The following is a 15,091-nucleotide window of genomic DNA, read 5'->3' as shown; positions in this document are numbered from 1 at the left end:
CACACACACACTGGGGCTTTCTATACCAGAGTTCAATTAAACAGATACCCACAGACTGTTGTAAAATTTGAAATGTGAGAAATTACTACCAGGAGAATTGGTTTTATGAATCCAGAAGTTATCTCAAAAATAATTAACTCCAGATTATTGTCAGTTTGCCACGTTTATAGTTCCATCATGAATCTGCCAGGACACCCCAAGAGTAAATTTCAGAGAGACTAAAAGCTTTTCTCACCTTGCATGGTAGACTCCTCTGATTTAACACCTTTCCCCACTCACAGATTTCATTGCTGTTTTGATTGTTCATCAATAGTCCTTGATTTCCTACCCAGTTCAAAGCACTGGCTCAGGTACAACAGTGAAAATACAGAGGTATGTGAGACTGTTCTTGCGCACACAGAGCTTATGTTCTGATGGAGGGTACAGGCAGTAACTACAAACCCACAGCTCATCAGTTACCTTTATGTTGAGTGTTACAAAGAATGCAGGGTGGGTGAGGTTCTACAGAGGGACTTGACCATCTGATAAAGATTTGCGAGACCTTAGTGCTTAAGATACAATAATATCTGATATTTGATAATCTTTATGAGTTGCTCTACACCAAAATTATTATAGAACATTTGTTTTGTTTTGTTTTGTTTGGAGACAGAGTCTTACTATGTAACCTTGGCTGGCCTTGTATTTATAGATCTGCCTGCCTTCGCCTCCAGAGTTATAGGATTAAAGATGTGTACCACCATGCCCTGCCAGAACATTCTTGAGGACCCACTCTCATAAGAGGTTTTTTGTGTTGTTTAAAGGCTCCTCTTCTGCAAAAGTAAAACACCAACTCTTCCTAAAAAGAGAATGACAGGAAGAAACAAAGGTTGAGTCTTGAATGCATGCATCATGATTTATGGGGTCATGTGTCAAACTGGGCCTTTGTTTTGGTTGAAGCCACCTGGAGAATTCATTTCACAGTGTTATAGGAGGCTACTCAATCTTTGTAATTTTATTTATGGGATGAAATAAAAGTGATGTTGGAAAATTGTACTGTCAGAGCGATGTCAGAACGAGGTGATGGCTCCAGACAATCCTGAATGTGCCAAGCCTCAGTGTCTGCTGATGGGCATATCCAGAGGAGACTTGCCAGATATGGGGACAGTCATGGGAAACCACTTTAAGTGCACATGCAATTATCATACAGAGCCACAGTTGTCTGAGTTTTATATATGAAGTGGTTCAACAAGGCATGACATTAGGTACAAGAGCGTATGCAGGATTTAGTTAGGAGTAAGGATGCTTTGGGTTAGCTCACTGTTAATAAATGAGATATGAGGCTTCTTTTAACTGATGACCATCTGCCTGTCTTTGGGAATGATAATTCTAGATATGTGTGTACATGCTAAGCATGTATGCCCTCTAATTAGGTACATTTTCTATTACATTTTTAACGTTTGCAACATTTTAATCAAACAAGTACCACGTTCTCTGGTTCAGTGTGCATGGTGGGCCCTGGACTTTGGAGACAAGGCCTTTTTTTCTTCTTAGTGCTAGATTTATGAGCAAACTGGACCTCTGTAGCTCCCAGGCACCGAAGGAGTTAAGTTTCAATAGAACAAGAGATGTCATTGTGACTCCAACATATAATTTACCCTGGAGAGTTAGAGTCTGGAAGATAAAGACATGTTTTTGAGGGGTAATTAGCAAAAATCATCTTTGTAATTCACTTAAGATGCTTAACTGCATTTGGGGAATAGTATCTCAAACAGAGTATTAAATTCTATTAGATCGAATGGGAAGCTTCCCATGTAGGTATTCAAAAGTCAAAGGCCAAAGAGAATGCCTAGAAACCCTGTTACCTCAAGGGGGATTTGGTTTTAGTTCTTCCTCCATTGCTAATTTATGTTGTGATGATGGTAAGCCAGCTTTCCTAATTTTTTAAAAAATAATAATTTAAATTAAATCTTTGATAATTTCATCTTGTTTTTTTTTTTAAAAAAATATTTATTTTATTTTTATTTATGTGTATATTTGTGTGTATGTGTGAGTGCAGTACCCATTGAGACCAGAAGAGGGCATCAGATCCCCGGGAGCTGCTGTTACAGGCCAATGGGACCCACCAGAGGTGGGTGCTGGGAACTAAACTCAGGTTCTCTTAGCTGCTGAGCCATCTCTCCAGCCTCAGCCTGTCTAGTTTTTAACTTTCCCATGAATACACTAATGAAAAACAGTGGTTCAGATTGTTGGAATGTCATAAGACTTACGCTGATCTGACAAGATTTGAAAAGTGCTCCATTTTTTAAAAATATTTTATTTATTATTTTTATTTTATGTGTATGCATGTATTACCTACATGTAGGTAAGTGCGCCCATGTTGTGCAATGCCCGTGGAGGACAGAAGAGGCTGTCTGATCCCCTAGAACTGGAGTTACGGACAGTTGTTAGCTGCTATGTGAGTGCTGAGATTCAAACTGGGGTCTTCGGCAAGAACAACTAGTGTTAACCACTGAGCCACCTCTCCAGCCCCCCCCCCAATACTTTAATTCTGTGTGTATTCTGAGTGTTTTGACTGCATGTGTGTAAGTGCACCTGTGTCATGCAAAGCCCATAGAGACCAGAAGAGGGTGTCGGATACCCTGGAACTGGAGTTATGGATGGTTGTTAGCCACCGTCTTGGTGCTGGGAATCTTGACCCCAGGTCCTCTGGAAGAACAGCAAGTGTTCTTAACCACTGAGCCATTTCTCCAGCCCTGAAAAGTGCTCCATTCTTTAGAGAAAGTTAAAAGTAAGCAATCACCCCATAGACAATACTGAAATTTATGGTTTATAGACTTTAAAGTTTTGGGAGGCTGGAGAGATGGTTCAGCAGGTAAGAGCACTGGATGCTCTTCCAGAAGACCCAGGTTCAATTCCTAGCATCCACAGAGTGGCTAACAACCATCTGTAACTCCAGTTCCAGGGGAATCTGACACCCTCTTCTGACCTCTGCAGGCATTGCATTACATGGGTGCGTTTACATACATGCAAGCAATGTACTCATATATATATAAAATAAAAATAAAAAGGATGTTTTAGAATTTAAGGTTTTTGTTAAAAATATTGCCCACCTTCAGGTTCTAATTTGACTGTATACTTCTCAAACACCGTGCTGTCATATGAATTCCCTCACTTTGCTCATTTGCAGGTCGCAAGCTCTACTGAGTTCCCCTTGGTTTATTTTGGGGACAGTTGGATAACAAGGAAGGATGGGGCATTGGACAGTTTCTGTAGGGAGATCTGATTGTTTCTCCACATTGAAGTCTGGCTCTGGTGGCCCAAGACTTATTACTTGATTCTGAACATTCTTGGGAGTCCTGTGGCCACTGAAGGACAGGGCTTCAGGGTAGACCCTGATAAGACTTGGATGTAGCTAGGTTACCCAGCAAATGCTGATAATGTTGCCTGAGGCAGGAGATGCAGAGTGAAGGAAGGTAATGGGTTAATGATTAGAGTTTACTAGAGAGTAGAGATGGAAAGTAGAGGCATATTTAGTCATAAAACAGATTGTTGCTGGGTATTTCAAGCCCCTGGAACTGACAACGCTGAGTGCACATAGGACCTGAATTCATCCTCCCACTAGCTACTTACCTGAGCAAGAGAGATGTGTTCCTGGTGACAGGCCGTAGAGCCTCGGGTTGACTTTTATTGGTGCAATGAGAAAGTGCTTACTGGGTTATACCTTTTCTCTTTTAGCGCTGGTAAGTGGAAGTGGTCCGATAAAACAAAAGATCAGGGTGGTGTAAAAGTGTTGGGATTGTAAGTGAGGATCATCCTTGTCCCCACTGTAGTGTTTCGTTGTGTAAATATAAAGCTATTTCATGAGCAGTGAGTGGGGCATCTTTCCTGTTTTATAGACAGTCGAGGCACCGAGCCAGAAATAGAGGCCAAGAAACCATTCTCTCCTTTTTAGAGTTAACCTAGATCATTCCGATATCTGTGACAGAACTTTTGAATCAACTGGGTAAGGCCTAGAAACATCAGCCCGAAGGAATTCCCTAGAGTGAGCAGGAATGTTCCAGGTTGGCAAAAGGTTATCAGACATCTGCTCACTTCCATACCAACGAAAGAAAATCTTCTTTTATGTAAAAAGGTCCAGAACTATGTTCCTATCTGATTTTTTTTCTTAGTCACATATTCTGAGTCCATTTATGCCCCAGAAATATCAGCAAGATTAGCCAGACATCCTGAGAAGGGAGGCCAGGAATCACAGAGATGAAAGAAAAGAATGCGTGCTAGGGGTTAAAAACACCAAACGTGGGCTCTAAATAGCCAGAGCCCAAGGAAGTCTAGACTTGGGGAGATATAAATACATATTTCTGTATTTTGCCAGTTCCAAAAGAGGGATATGAAAAATAACTCTATTCAAAAACACTTTATCTATAAAGTGTTCTATTGTCGAACACTTTATAGATGAAATAGACTTTGCATTTAAAATATATTAATTATGAGAGAATTCTAGCCAAAATCCCCTTCTCCTAAGAACACATTAGTTATTTTCATAAAACGCCTTTAAAATCCTTTTGTTTTGGAAGTATCTTAAATAAAGGCCTAGATAACACTAGTAATGAAAAAAATTCTGCAGCATTTATCATTACAAAATTTCCGAACTATCTTTGGAGTTTATAAAAACATTCCCAGTTGAGACATGCGTGCAGTAATCTCCTCTTGAAGGTTCAGCAGGCTATGGAGGAATGCCGTTTCATTCTGCCAACCTTTAAGCTGTAGAACTGACATGGTCAGTTTTTGCAGTGACTTCATTCATTTTGCGAAACTTCCTGGCCTGCAATTATTTCTTCCACATTCATTGTACATAGGATTATTGCATCAGAAATGTGTTTTTTAAGTGACTGAGGCTGGTAGTTTGTCAGTGTGTGGAATGATTAAGTCAATTAAAATTTAGGCCACCTCAGTTGCCCTTTGGCATTAACTCAGAAATTGTGCCATTTATCAGCTAATAATGAGCTGTTGCAAACAGCAATGCAAACAAATGACTGACAGTTATGGCCCATATGTGCCAAACACTGTGCTAAAATGGTCAGGCAGGCAGGCTGACAGACAGACAGACACAATCTCATATAGCAAGCAAGCAAGCAAGCAAACAAACAAAAAACAAACTAAAAACCTCCATGATTCTTTATTCCAGAATTGCAGGTGCTTACTAGCATTATTATAGTCACAAAATAATGAAGAAAACATGCACAGAATAGGGAAATCCAAGCTCACTTCCCCCTTGAAGGTGACTGTGAATAACTGAGTGAGAGACTGCTGCTGGAGAATATTGCAGATTTCTGGGCCTGCAGATGGCAACTTCATCTTTGAGGAGTAAGGAGCTGAGGGAGATGTGCAAGTCTGTCAAGATTTTGAGGAACGGTTTTGGTTGAAATGTGGTTGGTGAAGGAACACTCTCTGTCCTGTATTCACCCTGTTGTGACACTGCTGTCCTTTCTGAACAGAAAGTCCCAAGAGGATGGTCCTAAGCTAGCCACTCAGAGCCGCATCAGTGGAGTGCTGGCCTTCCCCACTGCTCTGTCCACCAAAGATTGGAAGTTGGCTGGTGGTGTCCGGGCCCCTGTCCCTTTTCAGGAATGCAAAACAAGTATCATTTTCATACCCATCTGCTCATCAGCATCTCTTCTTTTCTGTTTCCCTCTCAGGTGCTCTTATTGTGGCAAAGGTCGCTATGTGGGATGAGTGCCCAGTTGGTCTCTCTCATTTTCTTATGTACACTGGTAGAGGTGCCCAAGGACTGGAATACATCTGTGTTCCTAAGCTACTTTTAGAGTATTTATCAAAATATCAGGTCAATTTGTATCTACCATTCTACTGGCTGTTGAACCCATCTAAGAAAAATGGCTTTTGAATTTACTGTTTACTTCCTTAATGAGTTTCATTTAGCCCAGGTTGGTCTTGAACTCACTGTGTAGCTAATAAGAGCTAACACTGCTGAACAGTAAAGCATGCTATAGAGTTTTCATGGTTAAAATGGCATAGAATTGGCATATAAGAAACAGAAAATAATACTCAATAGAAGATCCAGGAACAGACCCAAGTACAATAAAAAATTTGCCTTATGATAGTGGTAGCATCTTAAATAGTAGGGGGAAATGGATATCTAAACAAAAGGTATCATCACAACTAAACAGACATTTAGAAGAATATGAAACTGATCTCTACCGTTCATTATACACCCAAATAATCTCCCAGGTTTATGGATCAGAGGCCTAAATTTTAAAAGAGATACTATGTAAATATGGACTTGTGCCTGTAATCTCAGCACCTCACAGTAAAGAAAGTACTTGTTGATTCCTGTTTTATTTAGTGTTTGTGTGTGTGTGTGTGTGTGTGTATGTGCTTTCATGTGTGCACATGTGTGGCAGTCACACATTGAAGTTGGTTGTCCTCTTTGGTCATTCTCTGCCTTATTATTTGAGACAGAGTTTCTCATGGAATCTAGAGCTCACCAATTCTGGACTGATTGGCCAGTAAACCCCAGGCATCTTTCTGTCTCTGCCTCCTCAGTGCTGGGATTATGGGCAGGTGTCACATGGGTACTGGGGATAGAACTCAGTTTCTCACGCTTGTGTGGCAGCATTTTGACTGAGCCACCTCCCCAACCCCCATTTAGTATTTTTTAAAGATTTATTTTTATTTATGTGTATGTGTGCATGTCTGTGCAAATGTATGTGTGTGGAGGTAACTACTGAGGCCGGAAGAGGGTGTTGGACCCCCTGGAACTGGAATTACAGGTGGTTGTGAATTGCTTGACATGGGTGCTGAGAACCAAACTCAGGTCCTCTGGAAGAGCAGTAACCACTGAGCAATCTCTCCAGCCCCTAGTATTTTTTTTAAAAACCAGAAACAGGTGTCAGATTGTACCAAATATCTTCAGTATTTAGGGAGACAATCATGTGATCTTTTTTCTCCTTAGATCATTAAATATTGCAAATTTTCATTGTTGATTTCCTAGTCCTGAGCTATCTTTGCATTCCTATAAAAACCTACTCAGTCACAATATTTTTTTAAAAATTGCCACTGGATTTAATCTGACAATATTTTATTTCATTTTTTGATATTCATGTGACAATAATCATTTCTGATTCTCGTTCATGCACTTGCTATAGTATTATACCACATTATAGATCAAAATATGAAAATTCCTGCCTGGAGCAACTCCCAGTCTGCTGTTATAGTTGCTTGGAGAATCACAGTATAACATTAGGAACTGGAAATGGGGTTGCACAGGCTGCTAGGGAGCTCAGAGGTGAGGTGGAAATGGCTTTGAATTGGATATGAACATAGCAAAGAATAGATGTTCCAGGTACAGGGAAGATATAGGAGGGTTATGCTTGGCCAGTATGCTTGGGGAATTTAAGTGATACATTGTTCCAATGCACGCACACACAGACACACGCACACACATAGTGTGTGAGACAGGTTGGGACGGTGTCAGGGAAGGAATAGGAGGCCCTGTGGAAAAAGGGTCTGGACTTTCTCTGTAGGCAGCAGGGAGTCATTGGAAGGTGTCCAGGAGGGGACTGAAATGTCAGTTGTGCATTGTGAGAGAGGATGGATTGGGGCAGTGTCCTGGAGTCCCATTAGGAGGGCCCCTCCGAGTGCTCTGGTGACATCATGTACAATGAATTAAAGTGGCAGCGATATGAATGAAATGCCAGCTTGAACCCGATAGATACTATGTAGAAATCCATGATGGGCGGTGGCTAAGCTATTGGGCAGGAGGCATTCTCCATTCATCAGATGAATCAGGTGGAGAATGCAGGACTTAACAGAGAGGGTTTTGCTGTTGGGCATCTGGTTTTCCAGAATGGTAGATGTGTAATAAAACTGATTTGGGGTCTCTAGAACTTGAGAGGCAGTGGTTCAGTAGGTCCAGCTGGGGGTTCTAGAGTAGGTTCAGAGGTAGACATATGGATCTGGGGGTTGTCAACATGAAGGTGGTGATGGGCTGCACAGATGGTGTGAGCTCCTCATGTATGTGAGTGGGGGACGGTAGTCAATAGGAAGCATGAGGTAGTGAGGAAGACAGATAGAGATGGGGAGGTCAGAGAGCAGGGAAGCACAAATGTGGGGAGCACATGGCATCATGGAAACCAAAGAGAGGGAGTTTGGGAGGCCAGGGAGATGACAGGCCCAGCACTTTGAAGAGATCAAGAAAGCAAGGACCGAAGTGTTTATGAAATTGGCCACTAGGAGGTCATTGCTGGCACTTTGGAGAAAGGCAGTTGATATCAGTGTGTCCAGTAGCAGGTGGAGAACTGAGGACATCTGAGGGGCATTGGATTCTTGGGAACACTGGCAAGCTATGAGTGGTACCATTTGCTGACACACTTATTACCTTAAAATAAAGACCTGAGATCCGCAGCCTTGGGTGCAAAACCAGGCTCTATTGCTTAGTCTTGGCCCCGGGCAGGCCACTGGAATCTTGGGAGCCTGGTTGCTCTCATCTGTCCAACAGTGGGGAACCCCCTCCCCAGCATGGCTGTGAGGATCCAGGGAATTGTGAGATCACACACACAGAACTATCATTCCAATGACTGAGTCAGAAGAGTGGTACTTAATGAAAACCAATTACCTTCCCTCCCTCCATCCCTCCTTCTCTCCTTCCCTCCTCCCTTCTCTCCTCTCCCTCCTTCCCCACCTCTCCCCTTCCCTGTTGCTAGTGGTCTGACACCAACATGGAGAAAAGAGGAGGAGCACTGGAGGAATTGGAGCCATTCAGCTTCTCTTTGGCTTCCATTCCTTTTCCAAGTCAATAAAGCCTCTCCCATGTGTTCAGGCGGCCATAGGTACCTGCACAGACCATCTCAGGGAGCTCAGCTGATGGGGACAGCCTCTCTTTTCAGCTGATTTGCCATGAATATGGATTGGGAGTCTTTTTCAGAGATGGAAATGCCTTCCCTAGGAGCTGGCTGCTCTGAGGCCCCCGGGGAGGACTGGAGACATGGCTTTTGGCATTTTGGGACCCCGGAGAATGGAGGAGAGCAGATTTCCTTCACTGACTGTGCAGGCCTTGTGCAGATCTGAGCAGCACCAGGAATTCGGGCTTATCTGCCTTCCAATCCGGTTTTATCTTTCGCAGACAGTTTTCTTTGCAGTTCTCCTTTGCTGATTCTGTCCCACCGATACTGGCTAGACCCTGTGAAGGAGTCTGGAAATGGAGAAGTCACCCTCCCCCTCCAGGCAGCAGCTGTGAGCCGGAGCTCACCAGGAGGGCAGGGTGCTGTAGACGCTAATGTCAGAGGAGGGCTCATTCTGAATGCGCCATACTGGTTCACAGACCCGACGGCGCTGGGGCCGTACGTTGAGCGTAACTTCAGCATCGCAAATTGGGTTGCAGCTCGGGCTATTTTGGCCTGTTCTTCCTAATTTTGGCTCAGTTCCTTAGCTGACCACTCTGAGCTCTCCACATAGCACGCCTCTCAAATCTTTGATAGTTCTTACACACATTTATTTAAAACATTTTTGTTGTTTGAAAACACAAACTGCAAATAACCAGTTGAAACTTGATTTTTCTGCCATGGGGGTGACAAATATAGATTTTAGTTTAATGATTCTTTCATCTCATCTGAGTGATATCTGAGATTGGTAATTGCTTAACTGAGGATTTTTTCCCCCCCTAGGCTAACATAGAGCTCAGAGTGCTTCAGGGTTCTGTGCATATGTTTTTTTTTGTTTTTTTGTTTTTTTGTTTTTTTTGTGTGTGTAATTCCATCTTTTAATTAGCAGTGATGATCAGCTTCACATTCCAGAGAAACACTGTCACCTTGTTCATAGTGACTGCTTTTGTTAGAGGGATATCAGTGCCTCCCTCCCCAACTCCATGTTACGGGTGGCCTCATGTAGCAATGGGAGACTTTTATACTGCTAAGAAGCCAAAAATAAAAAGAGCAAGAGCCAAGAGTGGTTGAGCTATTTAACAAAAAGGTTACGTGGAGAAGAAATAATGAAATTCAAGCAACTCACCACCAGTCACCGTTGTTTAGGAAAATAATCTACTGGCTCAGTTGTGTGTCTTTCTCTAGGAGAGGCTCTACCCTGAGCCAGAAGCTGGGGAGGTGGCCCCCATTGTCTTCCCCATGATCTGTCCTATGACTGCAAGTGTCACTTTGTCTTTTATCCAGTCAGGTGGCATAGGCCTGATGGGACAGATGGAGGAAGAGGGGAGGGAGAGAAACAAGGTAGACAGGGAGAGAGGAAGGAAGGATGACAGGGAGAATGAGGGAAACAAAACCAGAAGTGGATGTGTAAGTATAAGAGGTCACGTACAACTCCCACATACATGGGTGAAAAGGGACTGTCTGGTGACAGAGGTACAAAGCGGTCTCTAGCATAACCAGCACTGTGATCTCAGGGAAGATCTTTCTGTCTGTCTCCCTGCCTCCCTCCCTCACCCTTTCTCTCTCTTTTCTTTTCATCCTTTTCTTCCCTCCCTCCCTCCCTCCCTCCCTTCCTTTCTCTCTCCCTCTTCCTGGTCTTCCTCCACCCCATCCCTCATGAGGGTACCCCCCTTCCTCCTTTTCCCCTTCCTCCTTTTCCCCTTCCTCCCCCTTCACCCTCTTCCTTTCCTCCTCCTCACCTTCTGCCTTCCACTCCTCCCCTCCCCTCTTCTTCTTCCTCTTCCCCTTCCTCCCACCCCCTCCTCCTTCACCACCACCCTTTCCTCCTCCTTCTCCCCCCTCCCCCATTCCCTCCTCCCCCTTCTGTGTATGGCGTGGGTATCAAATTCAGGGCCGATGCACGCTGGGCATATTTTTCTTGTAGTCTGAGAATGGGAATCAGCAGTACTGTTCTAACTTCTCCAAAGTCCTTGAGTCTTTGCAAAGCTGGAGAGAGGCCCTTAGACTTCACATAGCCCATTTTGGCTTCCATACTGCAGAGGGATAAGCTTGACAAAATCCTAGATGGAGGTTTTTAATTTTTTTGGTCTTTTGGAGACAGGGTTTCCCTGTAATCCAAGTTAGCCTGGAACTCGCTAGGTAGACCAGACTGGCCTTGAACCTACAGAGATCCGCTTGCCTCTGCCTCCTGAGTGCTGGGATTAAAGGCGTGAGCTACCACGCCTCACTTTAGATGGAATTTTGACTAAACCAGGAGCCCAAAGCTGTTTATGGGGCAGCCATGTTCTGGGACTTGGACCCAGCCTTCGTCCGTCCAAGGGAAGGACCAGTGATGCCTTCTTACTCCTGGTCTGAGAAGGTTCTCTTTCTTTCTGTCTTCTAATGGGGGAGGGACCCAGGACTTCCTGTATGCTAAGCATACACTTTACCGCTAGGCTAGTCCTCAGTCCCCTCCTTCCTTTTTGCTGTTTTGTTTTGAGACAGGGTCTTTCTATGTAGCCCTGGCTAGCCTGGAACTTGTTATATAGACTGGGCCTGGTCATCCTCCTGCCTCAGCCTCCCAAGTGTTGTGAATACAGGACTGTACCACCATGCCTGTTTTGCCTATGTTTTTTTCTTTTTTGGTCTTTTTGAGACAGGGTCTCCCGGTAGCCCCAGCCTACCTAGAACTTGCTATGTAGACCAGGCTGGCCTCAAACACACAGAGATCCACCTGCCTCTGCCTCCCAAGTGCTGGGATTAAAGGCACGTGCCACCACGCCCGGCCTTCTGCCTATGTTTTAATAAAGCTGTTTGACTGTATCTTTTGTGCTTGTAAACAGACATAAGCTTAGACAAACAAAAGGACAATTGATTTTAGAAGATCAATTAGGTAAGCAGCATTTGAGGAAAAGTGTGGTCTTAGAGAATTTGGAAGGACTGCTTATAGTTTTATGTTAAAAATATTTGTCTTGGGCTGGAGAGCTGGCTCGGCAGTTAAGAGCACTGACTGCTCTTGCAGAGGACCCAGGTTCAATTCCCAGCACCTACATGGTGACTATGAACCGTCCTTAACTCCAGTTCCAGGGGAATCCAAAATCCTCTTCTGACCTCCGCAGCTTTGCACGACATGGGTGCACTCACATACATGCAGGCAATACATTCATACACATAAAATAAAAATAATAAAATATTTTTAAAAACATTTAAAAATATTTGGCTTATCATTAGACATAATTTGGGGGAAAATTTTTTTCTCTCCCAGCAATTCAGTAATGAACACCAAGACTCCAGACATTCATTATATTCATCATTAAATTAAAAAACAAGCTTTCCTTCAAATCTCTTTGCTCAGTACTTTTCTCCCTTTTGATTTTTCTTTCTTTTGTTCACAAAAAGTCTTTTTTTAGGCCAATATTTACATACCACACTCTGGGGGCCTGCCTTTAGGGCTCCTGGAGCGTTTGATGCTGGGATCTGGAGAAGGAGAGTCACCTAGCTGCCTGCTTGGTCAACAAGGTCCATTCGATTGCCATCAGTTTGATTTTCTCCTTCATCACTAGCCCAGGATGTGTCTTTAAACTACCTGCTTCCTAAGGAATGTTTCCATAACTCTTATTTCAAATAGAATGCTCTTGTTTTAAATTTGAACACAAATGAGAGAGCACAGATATTAGATATTAAAAACAGAGTCTCCTTTGGCTTCTGTTAGCCAGAGGATGTTGAGAGCTTGAAGCCGATAGAGTTGAGAACAGGCACAGATCAGCAGGGGCTGCACAGTTCCCTTGTCATGCCTCATTCTTCCAGGACATCCTCTGCAGCAGCATCACAGAGCCTTTGGAGCCAGACCCCCAGCTCAGAGCCTTGGGCCCTGCACAGCCGATCCTCCACATGCCCTGCGGACTTGTTCTTGGTGTGCTGGGCGTTTCTCCCTCGTTCTCTCCCCCTAAATTTATTCATGCAATTAGGTCTGCAATTTCGAAAGCTTTGCCACAGGCTTCGTGTATTGTTGCAGTATGTGTTGTGTAGTGTGCGTACATGTGTGTGCATGTGCCTGCAATGTGTGCATATGTGATGTATGCAGTGTATGTGTATGTATGTTTGTGTGTGGTATATCTGTGTGTATCTGTGTACATATGTGTGGTATATATGTATGCATGTGTTGTATATATGTCTTTGTGTGTAGTGTATGTGGTGTGTATGTGTAGTGTGTGTGTGTGGTATGTGTGGTGTGTGTACGATGTATATATGTGTGTGCGTGCATGGTGTGTAGTGAATGTGGTGTGTGTATGTGTGTCTATTTACATGTGGTATGTTTATATATATGTGCACATGTGGTGTGTGGTGTGCATGTAGTGTGGGGTTTTAATGTGTATGTGTGTTTATATGATGTGTGTATGTGTATATGTGATGTGTATGTGTGTATATATGTAGTATGTATGTGTGTGCATATATGGTATGTATATGTGGTGTATGTATGTGGTGTGGGTATGTATATGTGGTATGTGTGTATATGTGGTGTGTCTGGAGCCCTGAAGGGAGCTTAGAAGTCAATGACTCTGTGGACATCCTGTCTCGAGTTTCAGACATTGTTAGACCAAAGCTTTTATTGGAGGTCAAGGCAGCTAATAAAGTGAACCTCGCAATTAAAAGTGCATTCAGCAGAGGATGGCTGAGTGGTGCAGGCTGAGGGTGGGTGGAGGAAGTGGGTGGCAGCTGCGAGCTGGCCAGTGATGGCTTTATGAGAGTTTTTTTGTAGCCAGGGTGGTAAACTCAATACAAAGGCCTAGTTTTAATGTGCCTGATTGGGCCCTCTGCTTCCTGTGTGGGGCACCTACTGGGGGAAGGAAGCTGTGGGCTTTGTGTGTGTGTGGGGGTGCTTCAGGCTAATTTTTCTTTTTATAGGGTGCTTATAGTTTCTAGTGATTCCACATCACGCTCCCTTATGGTGACTGGGAAGGAGACAGCAGCTGGATGGGGGTGAGGTGGCTTGCGTGGCCACCTGGAGAACCTCCGCTCATGGAGATCCTTGGTTTTGAGTCTCCAGGGTGGTCTCCACAGACTTTGCTTCTGCTGGTGAAAACCCACGCGGGTCTCCTTCCAGACCAAGCACGATGAGTGTCCGTAGTGATCTGTTTTGTGTTTTGCTGGTGAAAACCCACGCGGGTCTCCTTCCAGACCAAGCACGATGAGTGTCTACTGCACATCCAGTAGACAATAATTGCTTTTGAATACTTGAATTCTCTCAGGACTTTTGATGAAGGAAAAACAAAAGAAACCAGCAAACAACCCCTGTCCAGAGCTAATTGCTGGGTCATGGAAAAATCACCAGGTGAGGGGACGCTACTGCTGGAGCTGGGGTGCTGGGGAGTGGGAGGTGACCTCCTGGGAGTGCTTCTGGTCAGCTGACATGGCTCCTGGTCTCCAAAGAAGAGGGAAATCCACAGCAGCAGGAGTTGTCCTTCTCGTGGCAGACCCTGGTCTAGGCATCGATGGATGGCACCTGGACACCTTCCTGCTTCCTTATGGACTTGTTCTTGTTTTTTTTTATTAAAATATTTTATTTATTATTTTTATTTTATGTGTATGTGTGTGTTGCCTGCATGTAGCTAAGTGCACCCGTGTTGTGTGATGCCCGTGGCGGTCATAAGAGGCTGCTGGATCCCCTGGGACTGGAGTTACAGACAGTTGTTAGCTGCCATGTGGGTGCTGGGATTCGAAGCCGTGTCTTCTGCAAGAACAGTCAGTGCTCTTAACTGCTAAGCCACCTCTCCAGCCCCCTTGTTCTTGTCTTTTAAAATTTTTATTTATTATTTTAATTTTATGTGTCCAAGTACACTTCTTTCATCTGCTTAGGTGCACTCATGTTGTGCAGTGCCCACAAAGGCCAGAAGAAGGAGTCAGGTTATGATGCCATTGCTGTTGTCGTACCACCCCCATCCCCATGCTTTTGTGTGCTGGGTATTGAATTTAGGGCCTTATGCATGCCAGATTCTAGACAATCACCTTACCACGGGGCTGTTTCCCCAGTCCATTCCCTTCTTTCTTCTATTATTTATTTTTCAAAATTTTTTATGTGTATGAGTGTATTGCCTGCATGTATGTAAGTGCACCCATGTTGTGCAATGCTGTGGAAGTCAGAAGAGGACACTGGATCCCTTGGAACTGGAGTTATGGAGGGTGTTAGCCTCCATGTGGATACTGGGAACTGAACCTGGGTCCTCTTCAAGAGAAGC

At 43.9% G+C, this 15,091-nt stretch overlaps 1 protein-coding gene across 3 annotated transcripts in view; it reads left to right on the top strand.

The window, feature by feature from the left end:
* Kif26b (kinesin family member 26B) overlaps positions 1-15,091 on the top strand; it is a 499,922-nt gene that overhangs the window by 2,855 nt on the left and 481,976 nt on the right. The window lies entirely within an intron of this gene.

This window comes from Nannospalax galili, unplaced genomic scaffold (genome assembly GCF_000622305.1).
Source record: "Nannospalax galili isolate Female #2095 unplaced genomic scaffold, S.galili_v1.0 scaffold543, whole genome shotgun sequence".
NCBI lineage: Eukaryota > Metazoa > Chordata > Mammalia > Rodentia > Spalacidae > Nannospalax > Nannospalax galili.
This window is presented reverse-complemented; position numbering and strand designations above follow the sequence as displayed.